The sequence below is a fragment of the Ovis canadensis genome, chromosome 7 (genome assembly GCF_042477335.2).
Source record: "Ovis canadensis isolate MfBH-ARS-UI-01 breed Bighorn chromosome 7, ARS-UI_OviCan_v2, whole genome shotgun sequence".
NCBI classification, from domain to species: Eukaryota; Metazoa; Chordata; class Mammalia; order Artiodactyla; family Bovidae; genus Ovis; species Ovis canadensis.
The window spans coordinates 109,557,040-109,572,526 of record NC_091251.1 but is presented as its reverse complement, the minus strand read 5'-3'; positions in this window follow the sequence as shown (position 1 = coordinate 109,572,526).

Genomic DNA, 15,487 nt, shown 5'->3' with positions numbered 1-15,487 from the left:
AAGGAAAGCCGCCCCTATCTCTTCTTAGCCTCTGTAGAACCACCTCCAAAATACTCTGCTCATAACATGAACCATAAATGGTGGACTTTTCGTCTGGGTTGAGGTGAACCTGCAGCTCAGACAGTTTCCTACAGGCCATGGTAGAAGGGGAGGGCCAGACTAAGTGAGTGTGGTTCCAGACCACCCCCGAGCCCATTCTGCCAGCGTACTCTGTTTTTACTGGAATTATGTATGGATTTGTTACTGTTCAGTCAGTCATGTCTGATTCTTTGTGAACTCATGAACTTCAGCATGCCAGGCTTCCCTGTCCATCACCAACTCCCAGAGCTTACTCAAACTCATGTCCATCGAGTCAGTGATGCCTTCCAACCATCTGTCGTCCCCTTCTCCTCCTGCCTTCAATGTGTCCCAGCATCAGGATCTTTTCAAATGAGTCAGTTCTTCACATTAGGTGGCTGAAGTATTGGTGTTTCAGCTTCAACATCAATCATTCCAATGGATCAGTTCAGTTCAGTTCAGTCGCTCAGTCGTGTCTGACTCTTTGCGACCCCATGAATCGCAGCTCGCCAGGCCTCCCTGTCCATCACCCACTCCCGGAGTTCACTCAGACTTGCGTCTATCGAGTCAGTGATGCCATCCAGCCATCTCATCCTCTGTTGTCCTGTTGTCCTCTTCTCCTCCTGCCCCCAATCCCTCCCAGCATCAGAGTCTTTTCCAATGAGTCAACTCTTCGCATGAGGTGGCCAAAGTACTGGAGTTTCAGCTTTCGCATCATTCCTTCCATAGAAATCCCCGGGTTGATCTCCTTTAGAATGGACTGGTTGGATCTCCTTGTAGTCCAAGGGACTCTCAAGAGTCTTCTCCAACACCACAGTTCAAAAGCATCAATTCTTCGGCACTCAGCCTTCTTCACAGTCCAACTCTCACATCCATACATGACTACTGGAAAAACCAATGGATATTCAGGGTTAATATCCTTTAGGATTGACCGATTGGATCTCTTTCAGTCTGAGGGACTCTCAAAAGTCTTCTCCAGCACCACAGTTCAAAAGCATCAATTCTTTGGCAACCTTCTTTCTCTATGGTCCAACTCTCATAGCCGCACATGACTATTGGAAAAGTCATAGTTTTGACTAAGTGTTAGAATTCCACATCAAATTTCTTAAACAAAAGAAGACAGGAAAAATGGGCTTAGGGATGACACAGAATCTGTGCAAGTCACTACCTATTTATAGCTACATTTGGATGCTTCTGAGTCATTGCAAGGGTTGGGGCTCCACATATTAAATTCCTGGATTCCTTTGCCACCTGGCCTAAGGCTGGCTCTCCCAGGGAGGGATCCTGGCAGACAGGGGAGAGGAGCCCCTCTCTCCTTTCTTGGTCTTTCCTGCTCTCCAGCTGCAGTGACTGTGACGGCAGCCACGGAGAGGGTGACGATATTGGTGGCAGTAGCAGGGCTGTGATTGCAGAGGCTCCTGGGATCTCGCTCAGGAGCTGATGTCCTTCTGCAAAAGCCTCTGGTGGAAACTGACCCTGGGCTTTTTTAATCAGGTCTTCCCTTTTTGTTCCTCCAGCCCATACATGTAACCAATACCTGTATTTCTTCCTCTCTGTTTGAAATACCTGCAAACATTTCTGCTTTCTATTTGGATTCTGAGAGATCCAAATGGAGTATGGATGGGTGTTGGTTGCTGAAACAAATGCAAAGGAAATGAGGAATTGGTGCTTCCCTGGTGGCTCAGATGGTAAATTGTCTGTCTACAATGCGGGAGACCCAGGTTCGATCTCTGGCCTGGGAAGATCCCCTGGAGAAGGAAATGGCAACCCACTCCAGGACTATTGCTTAGAAAATCCCATGGATGGAGGAGCCTGGTAGGCTACAGTTCATGGGGTCGCAAAGAGTTGGACATGACTGAGCGACTTCACTTTCACTGCAGAATAGTGGTTATTAATAAGGCTTTTAAATCTGTTATAAGAAATGGGTAAAGATAAGGGCTGGTGCCCTGGGCACTGGGTGTGATAGAAAAGCTTTTTTTCTGAAGTGGCTGCCCCTCTTGTGATGGTTCATAAGTCCTGAGAGGGACTCGTGTGGTTAGATGTACAGGGGTCCACGTCTATACTGGTCGGAGAGAGAGAATTTCTCCAATACAATTGCTGGTCTAGACACCATCCACATATAAGGACAGTTTCAGAAATAGATTTCGCTGTCTGGTCACTGGATTGTTTATGTGAGGGCAAGGAAAAGGGGAATGTTCTGTGTGCCCGGAAAACTGTGGTGGCTTACTTCCCGTTTGAATAAAGGTGCTTGCCCACCCAGTGACTTAGAACTGGGCTCCCCCAAAGTGGATCCCTTTCCCATCACCCCCACACAGAATCCCATTGAAGGACCAACCATCTACGCGCTATTCTCCTGCTCCAACACAATATTTGGAAGGTCATGGGTCTGTTTTTGCAAATTAAAGGATTAGGGAGGTGTCCCTGGGAAATAAAACTGGATGGGATTAGAATAGGTGAGATAAACAAAAAGCCAAGCAGAGGTCAAATTTTGCTAAAGAGAGAGAAAAGGTGTGCGTTTGGACCATTTAAAGTCTGACACTAAAAGCTGAGGTAATTGAAGTACGATTGATCATAAAATGATGGAGTTTATCAGACTGAGAATGGAGAGGGAAGGGCCAGAACCAAAAGGAGAAAATAACTATGAAAGCGGAGTCAAACCTACACACAGTGTCAGTGGATACATCTAATGGACTCAAAAATGAAGGCTAATGGGAACTCAGCCTCTGTGAAGCCATCTGAAGGGTATATTAATTCAAAACTGAGCTGAAAAAGAAACCTATAATCCCAAGGTGTAGGGAAAATAATGAAATATCAATATGTGAGTGGCAAGAGAATATAAGAGACCAAACCAGAACAGGACATCAAGATGTAACAGTGAAAATTATAAGGCAACAAAGAGCACATGAAGAGAGGGTGGTAAGGGGGTTAGGCCTGAGAGTTTCACAAAAAAGAACAAACTAAACTGTGGTGCGTGGGAAGCGAGATCTAGAAAAGTTTAATTTCTTTTTCTTTTTTTGCAGCAAATTAAAACAAGCGAGGAGGGATCTGGCATACTGGTATTTTTCCAGGGATGCTGCTCTGACTTGGCTAATGCTTATGGTGACCATACAATTTGTTACCCCAATAAGGACATTTCTGAGACTAAAAGAAAAAAGAGAAAAAGTGAAATCGCTCAGTGTTGTCTGACTCTTTGTGACCCCATGGACTGTAGCCTACCAGGCTCCTTTGTCCATGGAATTCTCCAGGCAAGAATACTGGAGTGGGTTGCCATTTCCTCCTCCAGGGAATCTTCCTAACCCAGGGATCGAACCCAGGTCTCCAGCATTGAAGGCAGACGTTTTACCATCTGAGCCACCAGGGAAGAGTATGCTATAAATAGTTACATGTGGCAACAAGCATAAACAGAAATGATCCTATGCAGTTGGGATGTCTGGTTATTACACTTAACAGGGAGGAGTATTCAGGAGAATAGTTACTATGAGGAAGGTTAATATGGAACACAGACAAGAGTGTTTGCAAGTGTGAGTGAAAAAAAAATGTAAACAAACAAATGTTTGGATCTGTTCTGTTCTGCTTTTCTCTTCTAGCTCATTGAATGCAAATGGCATCAACACAAATCAACGCAAAGGCTCAGCCTTCCCTGGATCATGGGAACGGGATGCTTACTCTTTTTATGCCAGAGCAACTAGCTGGACCAAGTAATACCTATGGTCCAGCAAGTTGCCATGGTGATGAGGAAGGCAAAAGCTAGGTATCAACGGCAAACGCTTGCAAGAAAGAACACGGCTGGAGGCAAAGGAAAAGTGAGAACAAATTAGGAGAAAGATGATGTCTCAAGTGTGAGGATAGCCAGTGGCACGGCAGACTGAAGCTCGGGGGCATAGAGTCCCCCCTCCTCATGTGACCTTGGTTGGTAGATTCATCTTTACCCTGGGAGGTGGAGTGTGCAGCTGTGTAGGAAACGACAGAAGTGCCTATAGGACTTGGCATGTAATAGGAATAAGGGAAACTGGGCTGCTCTAGGTAATAGGGAATGCTGGAAAGTGGGGCAAAATTGAGAATGTATTGTGATATAAAGTTAATTTAAAGCAAAACAAAACTGTTCTAGTCAAATATACATCTTCTATAGCTCCCGGGGGCTTCCCAGGTGGTACTAGTGGTAAAGAACCTGCCTGCCAATGCAGGAAATGTAAGAGGCAGGGTTCGCTCCCTGGGTTGGGAGGATCCCCTGGAGGATTGCGCAGAAACCCACTCCAGTACTCTTGCCTGGAGAATCCCATGGACAGAGGAGCCTGGCAGGCCACTGTCCATAGGGTCACAAAAAATCAGACATGACTGAAGCAACTTAGTGCGTGCGCGTGCGCGCGCGCACACACACACACACACACACACACACACACACACACACACCCAGTCTGTACGTACACTCCTCAGCCTTTAAAGTTCTGAAGAACAACGCGGGGTGCAGGAAGGAGCGGCGGCAGAATCCAGTTTCCTAGAAAGTCTGACGATGGTTGACGGCAAAGTCCTGATTTTGATCAACCTGGGGCAAAACAGTGAATTCCATTGAGCTGTGTTTTTGACTTCTCTGCTTTGAAAGCTCGTATATCCCCCTCCCTCCCCCAGTTCTGCCTCAGTTACACTGATGTTGCCTCCCAGGTTCATGGGACATCCCTGACTTGTTTCTTAGTTGCCTACAGTTCCGCCCTATGTGTTCAGTGCTTCCTGCTCGGGAGTTGTACCCAACGACTCTCCTGTTCCTGCCCCTGTAGAAGGTGCTCTCCTGCTGGATGTGAGGCAGTCTCACCAGGAAAGATACTGGTACACTGATGGCTCTCCAAGTGAGGGTGTGGAGGGCAGAGCTGTAAAGATGTCCTGAGGTGCCTGTCCCCAGACTGTAATCAGGCAACCCTAGTTTAAGTACTCTGATCTTTGCAGATGGAATTAAGGTAGTGATTACTAATTGATGGACCTTACAATGGGAAGGTTATCCTGGTTTATCAAGACTGTTTCAAGGTAATCAGGGAAAAGGAAGGGGGAAGAAAGAAAGAAAAAGATGTGGCAGAGGAAGGAGGCAGAGGAAAGATGAGGATGAAGGAGAGACAGTTGAGTGAGAAGGCTTTGACCACTATTACTGGTTTTGAAAATGGAGGGAAGGAACCATACCCAGGGGATGTGGATGGTCTCTGAGGATGACTGAGGATGACTGAGGATAACTCCTGACCAATGGGTGGCAAGGAAACAGAAATCTCAGTCCCACAACCACATGGAACTGAATTCTGCCAACAATCTGAACATTCTTATAAGCAGATTCCTCCCAGAGCTTTCTGATAGGATCCCAGTCTTCCAAAACCTTGAAAGACTTGGATCATAGAAATCAACCAAGCCCACTGGATTTCTGAACTGCAGGGCTAAAAATTATGCATTTGCATTATTTTAGGCTGTTAAATGGTAGTTGGTACAGTAATGATAGAAAACTAATTCATAGGGCCAGGCAGTAGATCAACAGTTCCTTGAGGGCAAACTCAGTATTTTCTTAACTCTGAAAGTCCAACAGCCAGCACACTTTCTGGCAGACATTCAAGCCACAGGCAGATTTAGAGTAAAATAAGATGCTTCTAGTGGTAAAGAACCCACCTGCCAATGCAGGAGACACAGGAGACATGGGTTTGATCCCAGAGTCAGGAAGCTCTGCCTCTGTGAGGAGGGGTTAGCACCACGGAGTCTGAAGCCTGTCTGCCTGGAATTATATTCATGCCCTACGGTTTTTAGCTATGTGACCTTAGCCACGGTCCTTGATCTCTCTGACTAATTCTTAATTCATAAAATGAGGATTATAATGCTACTTTAACCATAATGTTGTTGTAAGGGTTAAATTACATGTGCATAAACGTGTGTTTGAGCCGGAGTGGGTTGCCATTTCCTTCTCCAAGAATATAATAGTCAATGCATAAATGCTAATGTATTGATGCTATCACTGGGACAGTGATCATGTTGTTCCTTCGTGTCCTGACCCTGTTTGGCCATGCATCCATTTGATCTGAGTGCCAGGGGGCTGTTGCTTTGTGCACAGCCATATCATGAGCACCTAGCCAAGCACATGTAATGAGTTCTCAGTATTTACTTTTTTCATGAATAAATGAATGGATAAGTGAATAACATCATCGACAAGCTGCACAGATTGGCAAAATCAGCAAAGACTGCTGAATCTGACAGGTGTAGGAGTTGGCCTGAATATATTTTCCTGAAGCTGTCTTTTTTTGAAAAAAAATTCTGATAAGGGTTTTTTTTTTTTTCATCATTTTTCTGTTCTGATAACTGTGCAGCGTATTTAGAAAATCAACTTCAGGTCAAGTTGGTAAAGTTCACAATGAGGTATATCTTTTTGCTCCAAACATAAGGAATCAACAGGAAGCATCGAAAGATATGAAAACACAGAGGAAGACTTGAAAACGTGAAAAGTGCTCTCTGGTTTAGGCAAATGTAACCTGATTGGGAATGGGAGTCTGAGGCAAACTGTTTCCTCGGGTTGGAAGCTGGTAACGGTGACATGAATTTGAGCAAATTCTGTGAGACAGAGGACGTGGCAACCCATTCTAGTATTCTTGCCTGGAGAATCTCATGGACAGAGGAGCCTGGTGGGCAGTCCATGGGGTCACAAAGAGTCAGACACGACTGAGAGACTGAACAACCACACAAATGGTTGCGGGAGACCCGAGTGTTACTGGAAATTTAAAATGCTCCTCTTGAGTGGGGGCCAAACCAGGCTTGGCATTTGAACCTGAAAGATGGTGTGAGACACGTTTCACTGCGATATAGAATAGAGGGATGCGCTGGGGTTCCTGCTGCTAGGGCGACAGTTTTATAGGAAGTTCTGGCCTAGGCTATGGGGAAAGCAGACACACAGCCACAGCTGGGACTTGAATCAGGCCCCTCATGGCTTGACTGCTGCACCCTTGATGCTCTGGGTGTTTCTGTGAGGAAGAAGCTCTGCTCTGGGCTAAATTGCTTCAGTCCTACCCAACTCTTTGTGACTTATGGACTGTAGCCCACCAGTCTCCTCTGTCCATGAAATTCTCCAGGCAAGAATACTGGAGTGGGTTGCCATGCCCTCCTCTGGGGATCTAACTGACCCAGGAATCGAACCCCTGTCTCTTGCATTTCCTGCATGGCAGGCAAGTTCTTTACCAATTAATTCAGTTCAGTTGAGTTGCTCAGTTGTGTCCGACTGCTTGTGACCACATGAATCACAGCACACCAGGCCTCCCTGTCCATCACCAACTCCAGGAGTTCACCCAAACTCATGTGCATCGAGTCGGTGATGCCATCCAGCCATCTCATCCTCGGTCGTCTCCTTCTCCTCCTACCCCTCAATCCCTCCGAGCATCAGGGTCTTTTCCAATGAGTCAACTCTTCGCATGAGGTGGCCAAAGTATTGCAGTTTCAGCTTTAGCATCAGTCCTTCAATGAACACCCCAAGACTGGTCTCCTTTAGGGTGGACTGGTTGGATCTCCTTACAGTCCAGGGACTCTCAAGAGTCTTCTCCAACACCACAGTTCAAAAGCATCAATCCTTCGGCACTCAGCTTTCCTCACAGTTCAAATCTCACATCCATACATGACCACTGGAAAAACCATAGCCTTGACTAGACAGGCCACTGTTGGCAAAGTAATGTCTCTGCTTTTGAATATGCTATCTAGGTTGGTCATAAATTTTCTTTCAAGGAGTAAGCATCTTTTAATTTCATGGCTGCAATCACCATCTACTGTGATTTTGGAGCCCCCCAAAATGAAGTCTGACACTGTTTCCACTGTTCCTCCATCTTTTTGCCATGAAGTGATGGGACCGGAAGCCATGATCTTTGTTTTCTGAATGATGAGCTTTAAGTCAACTTTTTCACTCTCCTCTTTCACTTTCATCAAGAGGCTTTTGAGTTCCTCTTCACTTTCTGCCATAATGGTGGTGTCATCTGCATATCTGAGATTATTGATATTTCTCCCAGCAATCCTGATTCTAGCTTATGCTTCTTCCAGCCAAGAGTTTCTCATGATGTACTCTGCATATAAGTTAAATAAGCAGGGTGACAATATACAGCCTTGACTTACTCCTTTTCCTATTTGGAACCAGTCAACAAATAAGCAGGGTGACAATATACAGCCTTGACTTACTCCTTTTCCTATTTGGAACCAGTCTATTGTTTCACGTCCAGTTCTAACTGTTGCTTCCTGACCTGCATATAGGTTTCTCAAGAGGCAGTTCAGGTGGTCTGGTCATGGAAAAGAAATGCAAAAAAGCCAAATGGCTGTCTGAGGAGGCCTTACAAATAGCTGAGAAAAGAAGAGAAGTGAAAGGCAAAGGAGAAAAGGAAAGATACTCCCATTTAAATGCAGAGTTCCAAAGAATAGCAAGGAGAGATAAAGACTTCTTCAGCGATCATTGCAAAGAAATAGAGGAAAACAATAGAATGGGAAAGACTAGAGCTCTCTTCAAGAAAATTAGAGATATCAAGGGAACATTTCATGCAAAGATGGGCTCGAGAAAGGACAGAAATGGCATGGACCTAACAGAAGCAGAAGATATTAAGAAGAGGTGGCAAGAATACACAGAAGAACTGTACAAAAAAGATCTTCATGACCCAGATAATCACGATGATGTGATCACTCACCTAGAGCCAGACATCCTGGAATGTGAAGTCAAGTGGGCCTTAGGAAGCATCACTGCGAACAAAGCTAGTGGAGGTGATGGAATTCCAGTTGAGCTGTTTCAAATCCTGAAAGATGATGCTGTGAAAGTGCTGCACTCAATATGCCAGCAAATTTGGAAAACTCAGCAGTGGCCACAGGACTCGAAAAGGTCATTTTCATTCTAGTCCCAAAGAAAGGGAATGCCAAAGAATGCTCAAACTACTGCACAATTGCACTCATCTCACATGCTAGTAAAGTAATGCTCAAAATTCTCCAAGTCAGGCTTCAGCAACACATGAACTGTGAACTTCCAGATGTTCAAGCTGGATTTAGAAAAGACAGAGGAACCAGAGATCAAATTGCCAACCTCCGCTGGATCATGGAAAAAGCAAGAGAGTTCCAGAAAAACATCTATTTCTGCTTTATTGACTATGCCAAAGCCTTTGACTGTGTGGATCACAATAAACTGTGGAAAAGATGAGACAGGTATAAAAAACTATTGATTCACTAATTCACTTTGGTGTACCACAAAAGCTAACATAGCATAGTAAAGCAACTACATGCCAATAAAAATTAATTTAAGCAATAGGAAAAAGAGTAAGCAGAAAAAAAATATCGTAAGATTTAAGTAAAATATATTAGAAACCACAATAAATAGAAAGAGATTTAACTCACTAACTAAAATAAAATAAGCACCAGATTGCTTTGGGAAAAAAAAAAAAGCAAGCAGAAGATCCAACTGAAGACACTTTCATAGGAAATAGACAAGGCAGCATGGGCCAACACTCCAGGGACCGAGGGGCTGTGGGCACAAAGGGAGGCTTAGGGCGTCCTATCAGCATTCTGCCTGCGTTTCCTCAAATCTCCGCTTAGAAGCTACTTAGATATTTTCCTTGGGGAGGGAGAAAAGAAAGGAGAGGGTGGTATTAGAGATGATTCACATGGTGCCTTCAATCCCATCCATGTTGCTGTATTACTTGGAAGAAATAGAAAGCAAATATGGCAAAACCTTAAGATCTAATGAAGCAGGGTTATGAATCATTGGCATTCATATTAGTCTGTGCTTTTGTCTATATGTTTGGGATAATTAATAATTCAATACAGTTAAAACAAAAGTCAAACTAACAAATGAGAGGCTTTTCTGGTAATTTGCTTGTTCTCAGTGTTGGTTTCCTAATTTTTCAATACTGAAAATTTGAAGAACAGTGTATGTCACTTTAGAAAATTAAATCCTCCTGGGTTATGTTCTTTTAAGTGTTCTGAATTTCACTAACTGCTAATGTGAGTTTAGCAACCGTATTAGCTTCTCTGAGCCTTGGTTTCCTCTTCGGTAGAGCTACTCCTTATAATGAGATCATTCTGATGTGTGTGCTGTTACATTGCTTGTCAAATGACTGCTTTTACGCTCTGGCCTAAAATGTCACTGTGAGAAAACCCAAGTAGGCAAATATGATTATTCCAGCTCTGACTTCTTTACTACCTTGTCAAATGGCCTTTGTTGGGAGATTTATTTCTGGCTTCCCAATCTCTCCTCTAATAATTCACACTTCTTATCTATTTGTTCACTTACTTTTTTAATCTTGCCAATTGCTCAAGGATTGACTGGCATTGGATGTCATAAACGTATTTCTTCTTATTCTTGGAAACCATTGATCATGAAATATTTGAGTGGAAGTGCCTAAGACTAAATGCATCACATATACTGAGAAGAACTGGTTGGGTGAGGTAGTTTTGGGTCTAAGGTAGGCAGATTATTTTGAGAAAAAAGAAATGAGCAATAACAACTAATAATTCCAATGATACATTGAAAGTAGTAATATTTAACATTTATTAACATGTGCCATGTATCAGAAATTGTGCCATGAGCTTAATACACACTATGCTACTTATCACAACAGTTCTATGAAAAAATATTATTATCCCTAGATAATGAGGCAGATGGTGACTGCAGCCACAAAATCAAAAGATGCTTGCTTCTGGGAAGAAGCTATGACAAACCTAGACAATGCATTAAAAAGCAGCCAACAAGGGTGCATATAGTCAAAGCTATGGCTTTTTCAGTAGTCATGACTGAATGTGAGAGTGGGACCGTAAAGAAGGCTGAGTGACGCAGAACTGATGCTTTGAAACTGCAGTGCTGGAGAAGACTCTTCAGAGCCCCTTGGACTGCAAGGAGATCCAACTAGTCAGTCTTAAAGGAAATCAACCTTGAATATTCATTGGAAGGACTGATGCTGAAGCTGAAGCTCCAATACTTTGGCCTCCTGATGCAAAGAGCCGACTCATTGGAAAAGACCCTGATACTGGGAAAGATTGAAGGCAGGAGGAGAAGGAGGTGACAGAGGATGAGATGGCTGGATGGCAATACTGATTCAATGGCCATGAGTTTGAGCAAGCTCCTGGAGACAGTGCAGGCCAGGTAAGCCTGACGTGCTGCAGTCTTTGGGGTTGCAAAGAGTCGGACGTGACTTAGTGACCAAACAAGTCCAAGGGAGGCTAACTAAAGAGTTCCAACAACACGCGGACCGAGGGAGTATCAGTCTGCAAACATCACACACAGAGCCTTGTGTCCCATAAATCCACCCTGGAGATACGCAGTCCTGAATGCTCCATAGCATGGCTGGTGCGGTCTGTTCCACTGAGCTTTTGTCCCTTCTCAGAAGGGCGAAGCCTCTCTGGCATGATTTTAAAGAGATGAAATGTTGGTTGGTACTTGCATCGAACAATGCGTGTCATCTTCCTATGTCCATTTGATTGACATTCATCAAAAATGGCATTCACTTGCATACGAAACCCCAGGCTTGAACATATAAATCTTAATCCAAAGGCAATGGAAATAATCACAAGTAAGTGGGATCTATTTAAACAATAGGGTGTTTCATTAAAAAAACATTTTAAAGAGATGTCAAGAAAATGTTTACACTGATCTCTGTTTGCTTCCTTTTCTGAAATAGTAAAACCCTTTACTGTACAAAGTTCAGCCCTTTCACCTTAATGAGCCATTATGTTTAACACATTGAGAATAGCAGAAGATTCCCATCTACTATCAGTTGCTTTTGAGCCAAGATTCCACAAACTTTAAGATCTATTTGTATGTAACACATAAGCTCATGAATACCTTTAGTATAGTTTTTACATTTTGGTATAGATTTTAGTTAATTATTTTTAAAATGTTATATTAAATGTTAGCATGGTTTAAAAGTAATTTTATAAAACCCACTTTAATGCAATATTTGATAGTATTCATCCTGTGCTGATACACTATTTGTTTTCTCTATTCGATTGTGGCACACTGAAAGCATGACTTGTCAACAAATAAATTTTAAAAATTACATTATTGAAAAATGACCCAAGATATATCCATATATAAATTGAAGCTAAAGGCTTATCACAGCTTCTTAAATAAAAATCTGTTTTATTACCTTCTTTTGGGAGGGTTTCCATTTTCCTCTTTAGATACCCAGTCATATTAGTTCTATTTGTGTATTTGTTTTTAAGTCATGTGATTGAAGACAGAAGCCTTTGTCTTGTAGAAGTTTTTATCAACTCATTGCAGATTTTGCTAGTCTCTACCCAAAAGATGAAAAAGCTGCGCTCTTACCATTTATTTCTCTTAAAAAAAAAGTAATAAGTGAACCTCTAGAAACATCTTGCTTTGCTCGTAAAGAATTCCAGCTTTCTGAATACAGATATGATGAAGATGACATTGCAGCATATTTGCAAAATGATTTTTTCATTAGTAGTTTTCATTAACTTGTTTTTCCACATCGATATTCTTCCTACTTCTTGTCCTTTGTCCAAATACCCATAATTGAAACAAATGAGTATGACTTTGAATAAAAATAATTTAAAATTGCATAAGGGCGAGGGCCACCTTTGTAGCTGGTTGCCCTTGCTGGGCCAGGCAGAGCAGGAAGGCTTAGAAAGTTGAGGCAGACAGTCTGAAGCGTGGGGTCCCCCGAGATGTGGAACCTAGGGTGGAGGCTTTGTTTGATCGAATAGGCAGTTCTGGTGATAACTGTATTAACAAATGAAAACCAAACCATCTAATAGTAGCATTATGAATTGATATCAAATTTTAAAATAATGATGATCATCACTAAAATTTTAAAATAATGACGATCAACTCATTTATTCATTCATTTGATAAATATGGCTGATTCTTACATGTTGGATAGCGTTTTGGGGGATTTGGGAGAGGAATTAATATAAGACTACTCCTTGGTAGCTTATCACACATTCAGTGCATGAGAGAGTTATATCTGCGAACATCTAGTAAGATGCATAAATTACTGTGAGAGGTATAAATTACTGCAGTAATGAGAGGCACAGTAATGAGAAGCCAGGTTCAGTTTGAATCACAATCTAGCTGACGTTGGGTAAATAACCAGACCGGCTTGATTCTCAGTTTTCTTCTTTGTAAAATGGCAATAATACCAACTTTGCAACCCAGAGAGATGATATGGGGTGGGAGGTGGGAGGGGAGTTCATGTTTGGGAACGCATGTACACCCGTGATGGATTCATGTCAATGTATGGCAAAACCACTACAGTACTGTAGAGTAAAATAAAGTAAAAATAAAAATTAAAAAAAAAAAGAATTATTGATCATGGACACAACTGTTTCCCGTAAACACCTGACATGGAGGAAATTTAAAAAAAAGAAAAAAGAGTGACAGCTACCATACTGCTCCTACTATTTCTGCAGTTGCTAATATTACAAACCCCAAATCTTTCCTTATCCATAGTTCCAAAGTTCCCCAATCTTCAAAAAACGATTTAATTTTTTGTAAACTAATTTGTTGGCAGACTGACAGAAACTTGTATTTATAGGCTGTGCTTGTACTATTTGGTGTGAATACTGACACTTAAACCTGCAGAAATAGTGAGAGTTCACCCAGGAGTTTCTCCTCCAGTCTCCGTTGCAAGCGTTATGCAATATGTTGTGTAGATAATACATAGTTGTTGTTTAATTTCAAAACAACATTAAAAAGGAAACAAAAACTGAAGCACTACTGGCCCCAGGTTTTGAGAAGGGACTGACCTAGCTCTTCACCCCACCTGGTGCTCTGTCGAGGCTACTGTATACCTTTCATAGTACTCAGCAGTGAATGTTCCAATTAAGATGTGTCTTGCTGAAGGTATAACTTCTCATAAGCATATGGTGTAATTTATTTATGCACTAGAGAGCGATTCTTTCTCCAGAAGTGTATTTCTTAACTAAAAGTATGTTCTGCATAAATTTTATTTGTAATTTTGCATGCTGTGGTTGTTGAGTAAACATTAAAAAATAATCTTAACAGGTTGTTATCTTCTGCTCATGTTTTGTTTACTGTGACACCTTTCTCCTGTTCCAGAGTGTTTAGGGAGATAGACAACAATTTCCTTTGTAGTCAGGGCACTAACACCAGCAGAAACACGGCATAAGGTAGTGCTGGAACAAGCCAAGAAATACACAAAGGGAAAAATTTTCAAAGATGAATGTTCCTAAAATTCACATTTAGGCTGAAATAGGAGAAGTATTTATAGGCATACTTGAAATTCAGCATATATATTTGAAATATATTTACCGACATAGAAGTATATATAGAGGAGAAGGGGAGGACAGAGGATGAGATAGATGGTTGGATGGTATCACCAACTCCATGGACATGAGTTTGAGCAAGCTCCAGGAGTTGGTGATGGACAGCAAGCCCTGGCGTGCTGCAGTCTATAGAGCTGTAGAGAGTTGGACACGACTGAGCGACTGAACTGAACTGAGGAGGAGTATATGATTACTCGATTTTTGCAGCTTCAAGGTATCTCTGTTCTGCCTTGGAGGAAAACACACACACACACACACACACACACACACTTGGTTATGTCAGCCTACTTCTTCCTATTACTATATTGCTCTAGAAATGGCAACAACTATCATGAGTTATAGGCAAGGATCTTAAATACAGACAGAATACGAACCAAGGTACCATTTCATTTTCTATGCTGTCTATCCCTTAAAGTCCCTTATTTGGTGATGGAAGTCACACACACACACACACACACTTGGTTATGTCAGCCTACTTCTTCCTATTACTATATTGCTCTAGAAATGGCAACAACTATCATGAGTTATAGGCAAGGATCTTAAATACAGACAGAATACGAACCAAGGTACCATTTCATTTTCTATGCTGTCTATCCCTTAAAGTCCCTTATTTGGTGATGGAAGTGATGCCTGAATAAGTGGGTAAATGCTCTTTGATTTAATAAATGTATTTGTGTGGACCTTGTTGAACCTTGTTACCGGAATTTCAGGAGAGACGTAGGCTTCCTAAAGACTCCTGTCCTCTGTGTTACCACAGGTGCAGCATGGTGAGAAAAACCCAGTGTTGATGAAAGACTCAAAACAGGTTTAAGTCCAAGGGCCTAGATTATCATTTTTACAGGGAAGTTAGTGAAGGTCATCACAGAGGCCAAGCAAAATTAGACAATGATTAATCACAAGAAGGTCATCGGAAAGTTTGGCGTGATCTCTGGAATGTCAGAAACATTTGTACAGAAAGCTGTGTAAAAATATAAAAGATGTTATAACATTTTAATAAGCAGCTTTTCATGAAGTCTCTATTGGACTACCTCGTTTGAAAATCAGTGTGTGGATCACAATAAACTGGAAAATTATGAAAGAGATGGGAATACCAGACCACCTGACCTACCTCTTGAGAAACATATATACAGTTCAGGAAGCAAGAGTTAGAACTGGACATGGA